We start from the raw sequence: 16503 nt of genomic DNA on the forward strand, positions 1-16503 counted from the left end.
TTTCAAATAAGGTCTGTCTGGAGTGCAACAGGGCGGGAGTTTGTAGAGGTTATATTGTGTACTCAAGAGATATGTGGAAAATATGAGCTGAACACATGAAAAAAAAAGAATCGGGTGGCTGGGTGCATAGGTAGGTAGGTAGTCAGGTCCCACTGATTCGTCTGCCCAAGGTGACTTCATATGCCTTCCCTTCCTAGGGAAACTGTATTCATTCTCTAAGATCTGAAATTAATACTTCTTTATCCCGAAGCTTTGTAAGAATCCTCTTCCCACCCTCCAGGCTCTCGCCCCTACTTAGCCTCTGCCTCTGTGCAGCAGGAGTGAAATACTAGAAGCAATCGGAACAATTTCAGGAGGGATGGGAACAGTACTAGGCATAATAAAAGGAGGAGGAAGAGAAGAAGATAGATGTATTTAGCATTTGCTATTTCTAGAAACTGGGCTAAAAAATTATTTTATGTTCATTATTTTTACTGAGTCCTTACCACGGCAGTTATCTTCATCACTCTACACATGGTGATGGAGAAGACTCTTGAGAGTCCCTTGGACAATAAGGAGATCAAACCAGTCCATCCTAAAGGAAATCAACCGTGAATATTCATTGGAAGGACTGATGCTGAAGCTGCAGTACTTTGGCCACCTGATGCAAAGAGCCAACTCACTGGAAGAGACCCTGACTCTGGGAAGATTGAGGGAAGGAGAAGGGGGTGACAGAGGACGAGACGGTTGGATGGCATCACCCATTCAATGGACATGAGCTTGAGCAAGCTCCAGGAGATAGTGAAGGACAGGGAAGCCTGGTGTGCTGCAGTCCGTGGGGTTGCAAAGAGTGGGATGCAAGCTAGCCGCTGAGCAATAACAGCCACCACACGGGTGGGCCTGAGGCTTCTAGAGGTCATTTAAATTACCTGGAATCACCTAGCTAGTAAGTAGTAGAAGGCCTAACTCAGGCCTAACTCAGTCCAGAGTTAAAAGGCAAAACCACCAAGCACAGCTGCCCCAGCACAGCTCATTAGCCCTGGCTGTGTGTCCGCCTCCCCACCACCATCTTGAAGGCCGGCAAGGCTCCCTGCAGTTCTAATGCTTGGCTAGCACTTGGTGTATAGCATGCATTTCTTAACTGAGTAAATAAGGTCGGCATATCTCCTGGAGCAAGAATAGGCTAGTGGTGATCTCAGCTGAGCCTTTTGAACAGTTTTGGAGGTGGCCAGTGGAAACCACGTTGGGCTCTGACCTAACTAGACTTGTTGATCCCGATACAGGGATGGGGGCCTGGCAGGAGCCAGTTTAGTGTGAAATTAGACTGAATCCAGGGCCAAGAGGCCCTTCCTCCCTGGGCATTTCACAATTTCTTGGCCATCCTTGCAGGTGCCTGATGCATTTAACTGGATGTTTACATAGCAGAGTTTACTCTTGCAGAGGAAGAGTGAGCGCGTCCTTTCTGTGGGGAGCAGGGGAGCTTATTGAGACTGACACCAGTCAGATTTGATCTCCGTAGCTCTTTCATCTACTGGTGGCACCTTGAAAAGCTTTATCTACTCAAGATGAACCCTGGCTTTCAACAGCTATCAGAGACCATCTCTCGATTCACTCTCAATGAACCCCGGGGGAAGGCTCAGTCCACACTCTGCTTCTGCCATACTTCTCCACTTGTCAAAGTCTACTCAAGTAGACTGCCACCACCATCCATTCACTGCATCTATGGGTTCTGTATACATCCTCTGATCTGCTTATCTCCTAAAAGGTCAGAACTATACACACATTGGTCAGGCCACATGTATATAAGGATGATTCTTATTGCAAAACTGTGCACTGTAGGTCTTGCAACTTATCATACATCCTTCTATTCTGTTAACTCATCTCTTTCACATGGGTTTGGCTCAGTTGGTAAAGAGTCTGTCTGCAATGCGGGAGACCTGGGTTCAATCCCTGGGTCAGGAACATCCTCTGGATAAGAACATGGCAATCCACTCCAGTATTCTTGCCTGGAGAGTTCCATGGACAGAGGAGCCTGGCAGGGTGACAGAGTCAGACACAACCGAGTGACTAACACACAATCATATGCGTTTACCACATTTTGTCTCAGAAAAACTCTTAAGTCAACTTAAATCTTTCGATTTAGAAGATAGGAAACATGTAGAATGTCCTTAAAATCTTTTTATTTTTAACTGAAGGTACTAACCGTCTACTTATGCATGCATGCAGTTGTGCCTGACTCTTCTGTGACCCCACGGACTGCAGGCCTCCAGGCTTCTCTCTCCGTGGGATTCTCCAGGCAAGAATACTGGAGTGGCTTGCCATGTCCTCCTCCAGGGGATCTTCTGGATCCAGGGATCGAACCTGTGTCTCCTATAGCTCCTGCATTGCTGGCAGATTCTTTACTACTGAGCTTCCTGCGAAGCCACTTAGCATCTACTAAATAGCACTTAATGCACTGAGCACAGGACTGCAGAGATGACTGGGACAATTCTCCTGCTCCCAGAGCCTGCTGTTTTATAGGAGAGTCACAAAAGTAAGTAATCACAAATGAGGAGAAAAGTGCTGTTTAAAGAGGCAAGTACCTGAGAAAAGGGACTTGAGCAGCTCACTGCTAGTGACCAGGAGTTGGTGAATCATGAAGGAGTTTTCCAGGTGAACATACCAGGAAGGGATTTTTTTTTTTTTTTTTTTGTCCAGCAAAGACGTATTGACTACATACCATGGTCCAGGCACAGGGGGTTCAACATTGAATGAGGTGCTGTCACGACCCTCAAGAAGCTTGTGGTCTAGTAAACAGAAAGCCTGGCAAACAGCTCATGGCAATTCAGCCCCATAGGAGCTGCAAAAAGCTGTGATCCTTTGATATGTGTACCACTGAACTGTAACACCCTCTTGCTCTACCACCCCGCCACCCCCGTCACTGTCATATACTGGCCATTCCTCCTCACACATCAGACATTTGGGTATCTAAATCAGGGACTTGCACTCCATCCAACCCCTGCTTTTTTTTGTGACAATCCATCTACACTGTGACATCTCAGGGTCTACCATCTTCATCTCTAATGAGTCACTCCTCCATGTGCCATTGATCTGTTACCTACCCACAGGTCGTATCTTGAATCTTATGAGCAGAAGAGGATATATTTTTATATTTTTGTCTTTCCAACCACTGCAGGGCAAATGGCCTTGCCATCATTTCCTGCCAAGCTACTTAATACAACAGATGCACAGGAGAAATCCATTCATTCTCAGTAGGCATTTATTGAGCGTCTATGAAGTGCTAGGGACAGTGATGGCCCAGATGGGTAGAGTCACTGGAGCTCTAACCTTCCAGCTTATGGGTGACCAAACATTCAGATGTCCATCATCCAGAAGTCGTCTCTGAAATACTCATTCATAAGAAACCACTCTCATTGTTGGGAGTTAAATCCACTTGCCTTCCACACAATTCTCTCCAGGCTCCGAAGAGAGAAAAATCATGACCTGGACTACTGTGAGTCTGCATTTGTTCGACTCCTTTCTACTAAGACCACTAGATGGAACTAGCTGAGAAATGCCTTTGCAGGCACTATCTATCTTACGTAGACCTTTTCTTTACTGCTTGTATCAGTTTTCTCCACTTGATGCATTGCAAAAATACTCCTCAAATCCCCACTGGAAATAAAGGGTTTACCCCCTCCTCCCCAACCAGGGTGACTTTTAAATAACAGAAATCAAATATACTCCTAAACCTAAGCCAAAGCCAGCAGCTTTGGAAGCATAAGAACACGGTCCTTACAGTGACTGCGTAATATCAGGGCTGCTGCTGCTGCTGCTAAGTCGCTTCAGGCGTGTCCTACTCTGTGGGACCCCAGAGACTGCAGCCCACCAGGCTCCCCCATCCCTGGGATTCTCCAGGCAAAAACACTGGAGTGGGTTGCCATTTCCTTCTCCAATGCATGAAAGTGAAAAGTGAAAGTGAAGTCGCTCAGTAATGTCTGACTCTTAGCGACCCCTGGTAGGCTACAGTCCATGGGATCGCAAAGTGTCAGACATGACTGAGCAACTTCACTGGTACTGGTAAGAGGAAAAGTAGCTCATTTTTATGTCAGTCTTCAGAATAGGATCGCAGATGGAAAAACAGATCTGAATGTGTGCAGGAAGCCCTGTTGTCAGGATACCACAGCATCCAGGGTGGTCTGTTACAGAGTTCAGAGAGGTCATGTTGTATCCCTATTCAAAACTCACAATACTGCCCCTACCTTCAGGATTGATACCCAACTTCTGAACAGTATCTACTAGGCTCCACCTGACCTAGCTCTTTCCTGCCTCCCTCTTGTTCACCAGACATCAGCCACCCAGGTAGGCTCCTAACCTCTCTCACAGGACCAAGTTCTTTTTACATCTTCAAGGCCTTTGAACTTGCTCTTCCCCTGCATGGAAGCCTCTTTCCCCAGATCCTCCTAACCCTGGCTCCTCTCTACCATAGAGGTCTCACTGCCTATGTAGTTGCTCCTGTCGTTGTTGCTCAGTCGCTCAGTCATATCCAACTCTTTGCAGCCCCATGGACTGCTGCATGCCAGCCTCCTCCATCCTTCACTGTCTCCCAGTTTGCTCAAAATTCATGTCCGTTGAGTCAGTGATGCTATCTAACCTCATCCTCTGTCACCCCCCCTTCTCCTCCTGTCTTCAATCTTTCCCAGCATCAGGGTCTTTTCCAACGAGTTGGCTTTTCCCATCAGTTGGACAAAGTACTGGAACTTCAGCTTCAGCATCAGTCCTTCCAGTAATATTCAGGGTTGATTTCCTTTAGGATTGACTGGTTTGATCTCCTTGCAATCCAAAAGACTCTCAAGAGTCATCTCTAGCACTGCAATTACTTACTCCTAACTGCAGCAACACCCCATTGTGCCATCCAGCCTCTTTAAATGCTTCACATGTACCACACCTGAAATTATCTTTTTGCTTATTTATTTCACTTAGTTGATTTATCATCTACATCCCTGCTTAGAGTGTAAACCGCTTAGGAGCAGAGATCTGGCTTATCTTGTTCATCACGGAGTAATCAGAGACTAGATCAGTCCCTAGGACGTAGCTGAGACTCAATACATATTTTTGTAATCAGTGAGCTTGGAAACATTGAGTAATTTCTCCATCAGAATGCCTGCCTACACCACAGTATTTAATCCATACATAAATGGGGCTATGGAGCAATTAATCAAAAACTTTGCTTATCACGCACTGCCCACGCAAGCCAACATGCAATGAGCATTAGTCTTCCAGGCACCGTCCAATGAACATTAGTCTTCCAGGCACCATCCAGACACTCTTTTGGCTCCAGTAACTCAGAGGTGCAATTAGTCAGTGGGAATACCATGAGCCACCCTCCATCCAAAGTCCAAAGAAACACAGTGCTGGCAGGTTCCTGGGAGGCCGAGGCTAGAAGGGCCCCTCCTCTTCAGGCTGCACACAGGTCATTAGCAGACTGGGTACATTAGGCTATTCTCTCTAGAAAATGGAGATGGTGGTGAAGGAGCAATGGAGAAAAATTTCCACTGCTAATAGGCTGAAGTCTATTGAGCAAATTCCGGGACTCAGTGAAGGGCCAGGAAGCTTGGTGTGCTGCAGCCCATGGGGTCGCAAAGAGCTGGACATGATTTAGTGACTGAACAGCAACAGTAGGCAGAAGAACTGTTGATATTGGCAGGAAAAAAAAAACAAACACCTTTTCATAGTGGGACACAGTTTGAAATATCAATCTTTAGCCAAATGTCCAGGCAGATCATGCTTCAGTGGGCTTCGCTGTGCAACCTTGGAAAGCAAAGTGTGGTCTGAGGACATATGCATGCATTTCAATGATGCCCTCGAAGCACCAGGCACGTTCACCTGGATGGGCTGAATTTTTATTTGCATGCTCCAGGCGGCTGCAGACACCAAAGCCTGCCTCTTCAAATCACTGTGCACATTTTACATTTTTTCCAGGAGCTACTGTAAACATACCTTAAGGGATCATAAACGCTTGGGTTAACATCAACCAAGCTATCCTGAACACACATAAATTTAAATGGCTCTGTTAATTACATTTCCACTCAGCTAGAGTCAGGAATCTGACACATTAAATGAGACCAGGATTCAGAAATGTCAGATTTTTTTTTCTTTTTTCTGTCCCTGGGATTTGATTATGAGTGTTTGAAAAAATAATACCTGAAGTAAAAAAAAAAATCACTAGCATTTATAGAGGACATAGTATATGCTTTGTATACAAATACTTCTTTTTTCTTCACAATGATCCCAGGAAGCTTTTTGTCAATGAGAACATAGTAAAAGCATAGATTTTGACCAAGATTTTGACCACACAGCTAATGAGGCTGGCAATAATTCCAGCCCAGGCAGTCTGCTTGAAGAGCCCACACTCTTAGTTATTCCACCTGACTACCTTCTTGAGTCCAAGACCACCTTTCTGTCCCCTGCAGGTTCAGGGGCACCAACGTGTACCACTGTGTCTCCAAGCCATCACTAGTGTCTGTCCCTAATGCCAAAACGACTTTATTGTTAACACTCATCCTTGCAAAAAATCAGAGTGGATTTAAGCTTGGCTCCATGACAACCCAATTCTCATTCTTAGATAAGAAGGAGAGAGGCTGGCTCAAGGGAAGGGTACATTCTTCATACATTCACTCACTCACTCTCCATTCATTCCACAAACACCCAGCAAAGGCCATATACTAAAATGCTGAGGATATAATGGTGAAGAAGCAAGTTGGCATTCTAACAAGGACTCTGGGACAATCCCTTGACAAGTTAAAACATGAAAACTGTGATAAATGGGATAAAGGGAAATATATGAAATGAGGGGTGGGGTGGTGTGCCTGATCTTGTCCAGGAGTTTATGAAAAACCTCCCTGGTGATGTAGGAGCTGAGAGCTGGAGGCAGAAGTGAAGTCACAAGTCGGCGGACAGGTGCTGTAGGCAGAAGGGACAGTCTGGGGAAAAACCCTCAGGCAGGAGAAAGCCCAGGCTGTTCAAGACTGAAAGGAGGCAGGAGTAGCCAGAGTGAAGGGAGAAAGGTCGAGAGAGAGGGCGGGACTAGGCTGGGAGGAGGGGCCTAGCCCTGCCCATCAGCAGCCATTCATTCTCAGCACTCCCCTGTATTAGCTCATCCCAGGCTCCCAGACACCCTATCACAGTCACCTTCTTCCAGATGAAAAAATGCCACCCAGGACAAGGAGGTAAATTTTGCCCATAGTCACACAGCCAGCAAGTGGAGGATTCAAACCCAGGCAGCCTGGCTCTGAGCCTTCACTATTAACTACCTGGCTAACTGTCATGCCAGAAGGAAATCAAGGCACTGAGAGTTAGGTAACTTGCCCCAAGTCCCTGTGCAAGGGGCCAGTGGAGCCAGGCAAGCCCAGGCAGTTCAGCTCTGGAGCCTGGTCCACCACCCCCAGTCCTGGGCTGCCCCATGGCCAATTCTCGACACGGCTACAGGGATCAGTGCTCTTCATAGTGCAGGGCAGCCACCAACCTTACTAAGTGAACACCTTTTCCCCAGGGCTGGGAGCACGCGCAGCTGACACACCGCCTGGAGAGAAGGACGTGGAGGGCTCTCCACGTCCGGCCCACTTTCTGCTCCCTACAGATGGAGATCAGGTCTGAGCACATTGACCTTTCCTCTCCCTGGCTCTCAGCCTGTTCTCCTTTATGCAGGAAGCAGGTCTTGCTATCCCTGTTTTTCCAGTAGAAAGAAAAGCGCCTCAAATGGTTTCCAATTGGAAACACACAGTAGAAAGGTTTTTCCAGAGACAATAAAAACAATATGGCTTAAGTTGAGATTTTTTTTCCTCCAAAAGTATACATTTTTGCCATGCTTCTTTTTCCACTCTCTGGCCTGCCAACATTTTGTTTATGTAACGAGGGGACTGGGTCCCTCCTTAGAGCCCGGCGCTTGAGATGGCAGAGATTTCTGCCAACAACCCTTGCCAGAATTACCCTGTTAGTCTTGATTGTTGACGGCTAGGGGAGAGCTTCCTTCACAGGCATTTGGCAAGGCAAAGGGTTACAAAGAATACAGCAGAATGCTTCTGCTGCTGCCTGGCACGAGAGCCTGTTGTACAGCCTGGTGTCATGTTTGGACAAAGAGATGGGCATCCATTAGCCAGCGGACTGACGGATAGTCAATGCTTCTCTTCCATTACCATTTCTCCTATCTATCTCTCCCTCTCTTTGTCTCTCCGTCTTTTTTTTTTTTTTTGCATTTAACAGCTCACCAAATGTGCTCTTAGGTGACTGCTTAATTTTCTTCTATTGTTTCAACAGATAGCAAATAACAATTTTCTACTGCAAGTGGCCTCTGGCCTTTTCTGGCAGGAAGCGTCCTCCACCTACAGACATCTCAAAGCACCAGCCCACATCCATGCTAACCTGAACCTCCTCTTTAGCAATTAGTGGAGAAATTCTTGAATTAGCCTCTAAGACTCCAATGTCTAGCTCTCCTCAGCCAGGTGCTGTGAAGTTCCGTAACGAGAGGGTTTATCCTTCCCTCTGTACCACAAAACCCCTACCTGGCTGCAAAGATGCCAAATCAGAGGATTTTTCTCTGTTGCTTTGAGAGGAAGTGCTCTGCCCTCCCTCGAGCCAGGGCTGTCACCATGATCATCAGGCACCCAGGAGACCCAGCCTCACCATTCTCCTGATCACTGAACTGATCGTACCCCGTGCTTCTGCTCCCGACTCTGCCAGTCACACTGCCTCACTGTAAGGCTGATGAACATGTGTGTGTGTGCGTTTTCAATTTCTTACTTGTTCTTCTCCTCCTCCTAAGTTGGAGCATTTTCCTTCTAGGTACCTAGAAGGAGTGCGATGCAGGAGACAGGTAGGGACAACTCCCTCCCTTCCAGTCTGTGAGCTTCTGCTTTTCACCCTCAGACATTTCCCAGGGGTTCCTGGGCCCACTGCCTCTCCCCAGAGTCAAGACCCAGGAACTCTCCTTTAAGCTGACTCCTAGAATTACCGAAAGACCCAGGACTTCCATCCCTATGTCCAGATTCAAAATAACTGAAAGCAGAGATGCAGATACTTGTAAACCAGTGTTCAATGCAGTACTATTCCTAACAGCCAAAATATAAAAACAAACTCAAAATGTCCTAAACAATTCAAAGGATAAACAAAACGTGGAATGTACATACAATGTTATATTATTCAGCCACAAAAGGAATGACGTTCTGAATCGTGATGTTACATGGATGAACCTTACAAACATTATGCTAAGTGAAGTAAACCAGACACACAGAACAAGTATTATATGATCCCACATATATAAAATATCTAGAATAGGTACATTCATAGCGACAGAAAATAGCTTAGAGGTATTGGGGCTGGGGGAAACAGAGAGCTGTTGCTCTGGATATAGAGTTTCTATTTGGGGTGATTAAGTTTTAGAAGGAGATAGTGATGATGGTTGTACTGTACAATACTGTGAATGTACTTTATGCCACTAAATTATATACCTAGAATTATTAAAATGGTAAATATTACATTTTTACTTTTTGCCAAATTAAAAAAAAATCATCAGAATACAATAAAAAAACTAAATAAAATTTTTCAAAACCAAATTTCTTCTACAGTTCCCTCAGTTCAATTTTAGAGTCAGAGCTCAAAACCAGATCTTCTGACTTTGGGTTAAGAGCTGAATTCATTACAATATTTAGCCCAATTTCTCAGTGTATTTAAATTACGTATTCACTGATTTGTCAAACCACTTCAGTGTTCTTGCCTTGAGAACCCCATGAACAGGATGAAAAGGCAAAAAGGCATGACACTGAAAGATGAAGTCCCCAGGTTGGTAGGTGCCCAATATGCTACTGGAGATCAGTGGAGAAATAACTCCAGAAAGAATGAAGAGATGGAGCCCAAGTGAAAACAACACCCAGTTGGGTATGTGATTAGTGATGAAAATAAAGTCTAATGCTGTAAAGAACAATATTGCATAGGAAACCGGAATGTCAGGCCCATGAATCAAGGCATATTGGAAGTGGTCAAACAGGAGATGGCCAGAATGAACATTGACATTTCGGGAATCAGTGAACTAAAATGGACTGAAATGGGCAAATTTATTTCAGATGACCATTATATCTACTACTGTGGGCAAGAATCCCTTAGAAGGATGGAGTAGCCCTCATAGTCAGCAAAAGAGTTTGAAATGCAATACTTGGGTGCAATCTCAAAAATGACAGAATGATCTCTGTTAGTTTCCAAGGCAAACCATTCAATATCACAGTGATCCAACTCTATACCCCAATCAGTAATGCTGAAGAAGCTGAAGTTGAATGGTTCTATGAAGACCTTCAAGACCTTCTAGAACTAACATTCCAAAAAAGATGCCCTTTTCATTATAGGGGACTCGAATGCAAAAGTAGGAAGTCAAGAGATACCTGGAGTAATAGTCAAGTTTGGCCTTGGAGTACAGAATGAAGCAGGGCAAAGGCTAACAGGGTTTTGCCAAGAGAATGCATTAGTCATAGCAAACACTCTCTTCCAACAACGCAAGAGAAGACTCTACACATGGACATCACTAGATGGTCAATACCAAAATCAGATTGATGACATTTTTTGCAGCCAAAGATGCAGAAGCTCTATACAATCAGCAAAAACAAGACCGGGAGCTGACCATGGCCCAGATCATGAACTCCTTATTTCAAAATTCAGACTTAAATTGAGGAAAGTAGGGAAAACCACTAGACCATTCAGGTATGACCTGAATCAAACCCCTTGTGATCACACAGTGGACGTGACAAATAGAATCAAGGGATTAGATCTGATAGACAGAGTGCCTAAAGAACTATGGACAGAGGTTCATGACATTGTACAGGAGGCAGTGATCAAGGCCATTCCCAAGAAAAAAAAATGCAAAAAGACAAAAAGGCCTTACAGATAGCTGAAAAAAGAAGAGAAGCTAAAGGCAAAGGAGAAAAGGAAAGATAGACCCATTTGAATGCAAAAGAATAGCAAGGAGAGATAAGAAAGCCTTCCTAAATGAACAATGCAAAGAAACAGAAGAAAACAATAGAATGGGAAAGACTAGAGATCTCTTCAAGAAAATTAGACATACCAAGGGAACATTTCATGCAAAGATGAGCACAATAAAAGACAGAAATGGTATGGACCTAACAGAAGCAGAAGAGATTAAGAGGTGGCAAGAATACACAGAAGAACTATATTAAAAAGATCGTCATGATCCAGATAACCACGATGGTGTGATCACTCACCTAGAGCCAGGCATCCTGGAATGCGAAGTCAAGTGGGCCTTAGGAAGCATCACTATGAACAAAGCTAGTGGAGGTGATGGAATTCCAGTTGAGCTATTTCAAATCCTAAAAGATGATGCTGTGAAAGTGCTGTACTCAATATCCCAGCAAATTTGGAAAACTCAGCAGTGACCACCGGACTGCAAAATGTCAGTTTTCATTCCAATGCCAAAGAAAGGCAATGACAACGAATGCTCAAACTACCACACAATTGCACTCATCTCACACGCTAGCAAAGTAATGCTCAAAATTCTCTAAAACAGGCCTCAATAGTGCATGAACCATGAATTTCCAGATGTTCAAGCTGGATTTAGAAAAGGCAGAGGAACCAGAGATCAAATTGCCAACATCTGTTGGATCATCGAAAAAGCAAAACAGTTCCAGAAAAGCTTCTACTTCTGCTTTACTGACTATGCCAAAGTTTTTGACTGTGTGGATAAAAACAAACTGTGGAAAATTCTTAAAAAGATGGGAATACCAGACCACCTGACCTGCCTCTTGAGAAATCTGTATGCAGATCAAGAAGCAGCAGTTAGAATCCGACATGGGAAGACTGGTTCCAAACAGGGAAAGGAGTACGTCAAGGCTGTATATTGTCACCCTGTTTATGTAACTTATATGCACAGTACATCATATGAAATGCCCAGCTGGATGAAGCATAAGCCAGAATCAAAATTGTGGGGAGAAATATCAATAACCTCAGATATGCAGATGACACCACCCTTATGGCAGAAAGTGAAGAGGAACTAAAGAGCCTCTTGATGAAAGTGAAAGAGGAGAGTGAAAAAGTTGGCTTAAAGCTCAACATTCAGAAAACTAAGATCATGGCATCTGGTCCCATCACTTCATGGCAAATAGATGGGGGAACAATGGAGACAGTGACAGACATTATTTATTGGAGGAGCTGCAAAATCACTTACTGATGGTGACTGTAGCCATGAAATTAAAAGATGCTTGCTCCTTGGAAGAAAAGCTATGGCCAAACTAGACAGCATATAAAAAGCAAAGACATTACTTGCTAACAATGGTCCATCTAATCAAGGCTATGGTTTTTCCAGTAGTCATGTATGGATGTGAGAGTTGGACTGTAAAGAAATCTGAGTGCTAAAGAATTGATGCTTTTGAACTGTGGTGTTGGAGAAGACTCTTGAGTCCCTTGGACTGCAAGGAGATCCAATCAGTCAATCCTAAATGAAATCAGTCTTGAATATTCATTTGAAGGACTGATGCTGAAGCTGAAACTCCATGATTTGGCCACCTGGTGTGAAGAACTGACTCACTGGAAAAGACCCTGATGCTGGGAAAGGTTGAGGGCAGGAGGAGGAGGGGACGACAGAGGATGAGATGGTTGGATGGCATCACCCACTCGATGGACATGAGTTTGAGTGATGGAAAGGGAAGCCTGATGTGCTGCAGTCCAAGGGGTCGCAAAGAATCAGACACAACTGAGTGCTTGAACTGAACTCATCTGATGGCTGCTCATGTTCTTGATGGGAATAAGGCTCAGATCTTACAACAGCTGTTCTGCAGCTGGAGAATAAGTAACCCCAGGAGTTTGTCTGTAAAGAAGGTGACTTGACAGCACTGGGTACAGCAAATAAAAAGGCAGCCATTATGGGTGAAGGGGGGCGACAGAAGCCAGGCAGGCAGCAGCTGTGCCCTCTGCTTTCCACAGACCGCTGGAAGGGGTCAGCGGGGGGTTCTGCCAGAGGCTCACCTCCCGCTGTCAGCAGGCCATGCCTGAGACTCTGCAAGCTCATTCTGGAGGGTTCAAGGGGCCATAGAGGGGCCCTGGAGGCCAGACCCAGACAATTGCAGGCCTGCCTGGCTCAGTGAGCTGGTGGGGCCGGGATGCTGCTGCTGCTGCTAAGTCGCTTCAGTCGTGTCCGACTCTGTGCGACCCATTAGATGGCAGTCCAGCAGGCTCCACCGTCCCTGGGATTCTCCAGGCAAGAACACTGGAGTGGGTTGCCATTTCCTTCTCCAATGTATGAAAGTGCAAAGTGAAAGTGAAGTCGCTCAGTCGTGTCCGACTCTGAGCGGCCCCAGGGACTGCAGCCTACCAGGCTTCTCCGTCCATGGGATTTTCCAGGCAAGAGTACTGGAGTGGGGTGCCATTGCCTTAGCAGGGAGCAAGACTGGAGAAGGAAAAGTTGGATCCTTCCTGCTTCCTGGCTTCATGTCCAGGGCCAGGGGTGAATCTCTGCTTGGCTTCTGCTCAGATGCACTATTCTATCCCCAGATTCTATCCCTCTGTGGCTTCTTTGGAGATCACAGTGAAGAGTTCCTATTTTCCCTACAAGCCTACAGGCCTGTCTCTGCATTCATGAGAGTTTTATTCACTCTGCGTTTGGGGAACCAATGCATTTCCAAATAAGCGAAGAGGATGGGCCACCCAGGAAATGAATAGTCCTTCCCCCTTCCACTTACCAGTGAATTTTGGGGTCATTATGAAATGTTACACTCTGCCTTCGCTTATTCACATGAGGGCTCTAGGCACCTCACAGGCCTCTGCTCACTAATACAGCTAAAGGAGCATTTAGAGGGTATTTAAAATCGGCCTGCTCTCTCCCCCACCCCTCTCTGCTAAGTCCCCATGGTGCAGTCCAGTTTCTGGGATGAAACTTGATCAAAAATAAACACGTTCTCTCTCTCTGTTGAGACCTTCTGTCTTCCAATTAGAAGAGAGGAGGGAAATGTGCCGCTTTATTATATGGAGGCAGCCGTCAATTTGGGCTCGATGCTGAGCAGGAAATGCTGATTTTTCAGATGTTTGTGTAACAGAAACAACAAAGCATCCACTTGGAAGGCAACAGGATATTTCTTAGCCAAACTACACACGAATGGGCTCTTCTAGAAGCCCAAGGAGAGGGGAGGAGAGCAGGCGGGTGGGCCCCAGGGAACAGCAGCTCTCCCAGATGGGATGGGATGTTAAATGGCAGCACAAAAGCCCGTTAGGCGGTTTCTGTGTTCCCGGGTTATTAAGTCAGCGTGGCCCAAGCAAGGTGTCAAATCCCCAGGTGGTCTGGGTCCTCTGCCTGCGGAGACTGATGCTGAGATGCGCACACCACTGTGAGCCTGCTCTCCGGGAGCCTCTCCGCTGAAAAGCGAGGCCAGTCTTCTGGCATCATCATTGTCTAAGCACCGCACACAGGCCTTCTTGTTCCCCAAAGACACTGCTCGGGACTCTGGGACTAAAACCTTTCAGCTACAGGTTCGGAAGCAGGTTAGGAAATGTCTCCTGCTTGCGGTTCACTGCCGACGTTATTGCCTGCAGAGTGAGAAACAGGGAGAGGGGACGAGGGGAGAGGAAGGGGAGAGGAAACGGGGGTGATGGAGGGAGGGAAGCACAGAAGACACTGGTCTGAGGGTCAGGAAACCTGGCCTTAGTCTACAGCCTGTCGATCATGAACTCAAAGACACAGCACAAGGCTTGCTACCCCCTTATTTGGATAGCAAACAATTTAAAACGAAAGCCTGTTAAGTTTTTGTCTAAGCTATGTGATATGAAGGTCAGAGTAAAAGATGAGCATGAAGACACCTTATCATCAATGGAACCTAAATAAAACTGGGCCACTTTGAGGCCAATTTCAGTACAAAGTTATTAAACACACACCCCACAATTCCAAAAAGTGCTGAAAAGCAATGTCCATTTATACTGAATGGCCCTTGGGGTGGCAAAGAGGATTTCTATCACACACCCTGAAAAATCCTCCTAAAACAGCTTCTTAGATATCTCTTTCCCCAATACCTCTTTCTTCCTGGTGTTAATAGCTGTTCAATGATCTCTCCTGTCTTCAAGTAGTCTAGCCCATGCTGACCACACCTCTCACTTTCCCCTTCTCTTCAACCCCTCCTCCAGACTTCTAGGTAATTTCTACCCTCTCCCCATGTCTTGCTCCACATGCTGACTTGTGTCGAGAAATCTGCGTCCCATTCTGTAAGTTTCTTCCCCTCAGCCTCTCTACCCATTACCCTGATCTGACTGACAGAGAGCCGACAGCCGGTAGTGATCCACTCGTGTCAACACGGCACTCTCCTAAAAGCCCAGGAGCATAAGAAAATCGAAGTCACGTGCTTTGCATTGTTGTATCTTTAATAAGGGATTGCTATCTAAGGAAATCTGATAACATATGTCACAACAGCACGCGATCAATGACACGACAATGCAAGTCTGTTAGATCGTTTACTGAGAACCTGTCATGTCCAAAATTCTCTATAAGGTGGGTGCTGTGGCCTTTCTCACTATATCACAGAAAACCCAAAGTAAGGATGTCACCCTGGACCCTCAACCAACAGATCTTGCTTTAGAATCCCCAGCAGACAAGGTCTTATATATTGCTGTGGCCACAACTCTATTAATACCACTCAGCAGATGAGGAAATAAGGCTCAGGGGGGTTAGATGACCTTACCCATATCATCATATTCAGAGCTGAATCAAAATGTCAGACTCCAAAGCCCTTGATGTTTCATGCACGTGTGCTCAGTCATGTCTGACCCTTTGCAGCCTCATGGACTGTAGCCTGCAGGATCCTCTGTTCACGGAATTCTCCAGGCAACAGTACTGGAGTGGGTTGTTTCCTTCTCCAGGGGATCTTCCTGACCCAGGGGTTGAACCGTTGTCTCGTGTGTCTCCGGCATTGGCAGGTGGGTTCTTTGTCACTGCATCACTGGGGCAGTCCCTTGATGCCTCACTGGTGGTTAAATCACAGTCCTCACTCTGGTCTCTGTCCCTCCACATGTCCCTCTTTCAGAGATGGGCCTGTATCCACTGCAGGATGCCTCTTACATAAAGATGGGTGTGACTTTTGACATGTGATTTGATGGGTTGCCCTAGCTTCAATTAACCTCCTGTGACTTACTAAAGTCTCTGAAATCGCCATAACTCATGTCTGCTTTGGATTGGGTAGGGTCATAAAATACATGGAACTCTTGCCCCAACTTCTCACACAGATATCACCAAAGGATCATAGCAGGCTTTCCTGCCAAGCTCAGGTAAGACACAAGAATATTTATCATCCCAGAACTCTAGAGAGCCACTACCAGTTATATGACATGACAGTTGAGGAGAAACCTATTGGCCTGAAATCTAAGACACTAATTCCCCAGTGAAAACGTATGTAAGTTACCAGGCAAGAAGAACTCATTTTGACATGGTTGATGACTCCCTCTTTAGAGAAACTCTTCCGTCTCTTGGCTTCTGAGATTTCACACTCCACTTGTTTCCTTCTTGCTGTGTCT

Source organism: Bison bison, unplaced genomic scaffold, assembly GCF_000754665.1.
Source record: "Bison bison bison isolate TAMUID 2011002044 unplaced genomic scaffold, Bison_UMD1.0 scf7180017864304, whole genome shotgun sequence".
NCBI classification, from domain to species: Eukaryota; Metazoa; Chordata; class Mammalia; order Artiodactyla; family Bovidae; genus Bison; species Bison bison.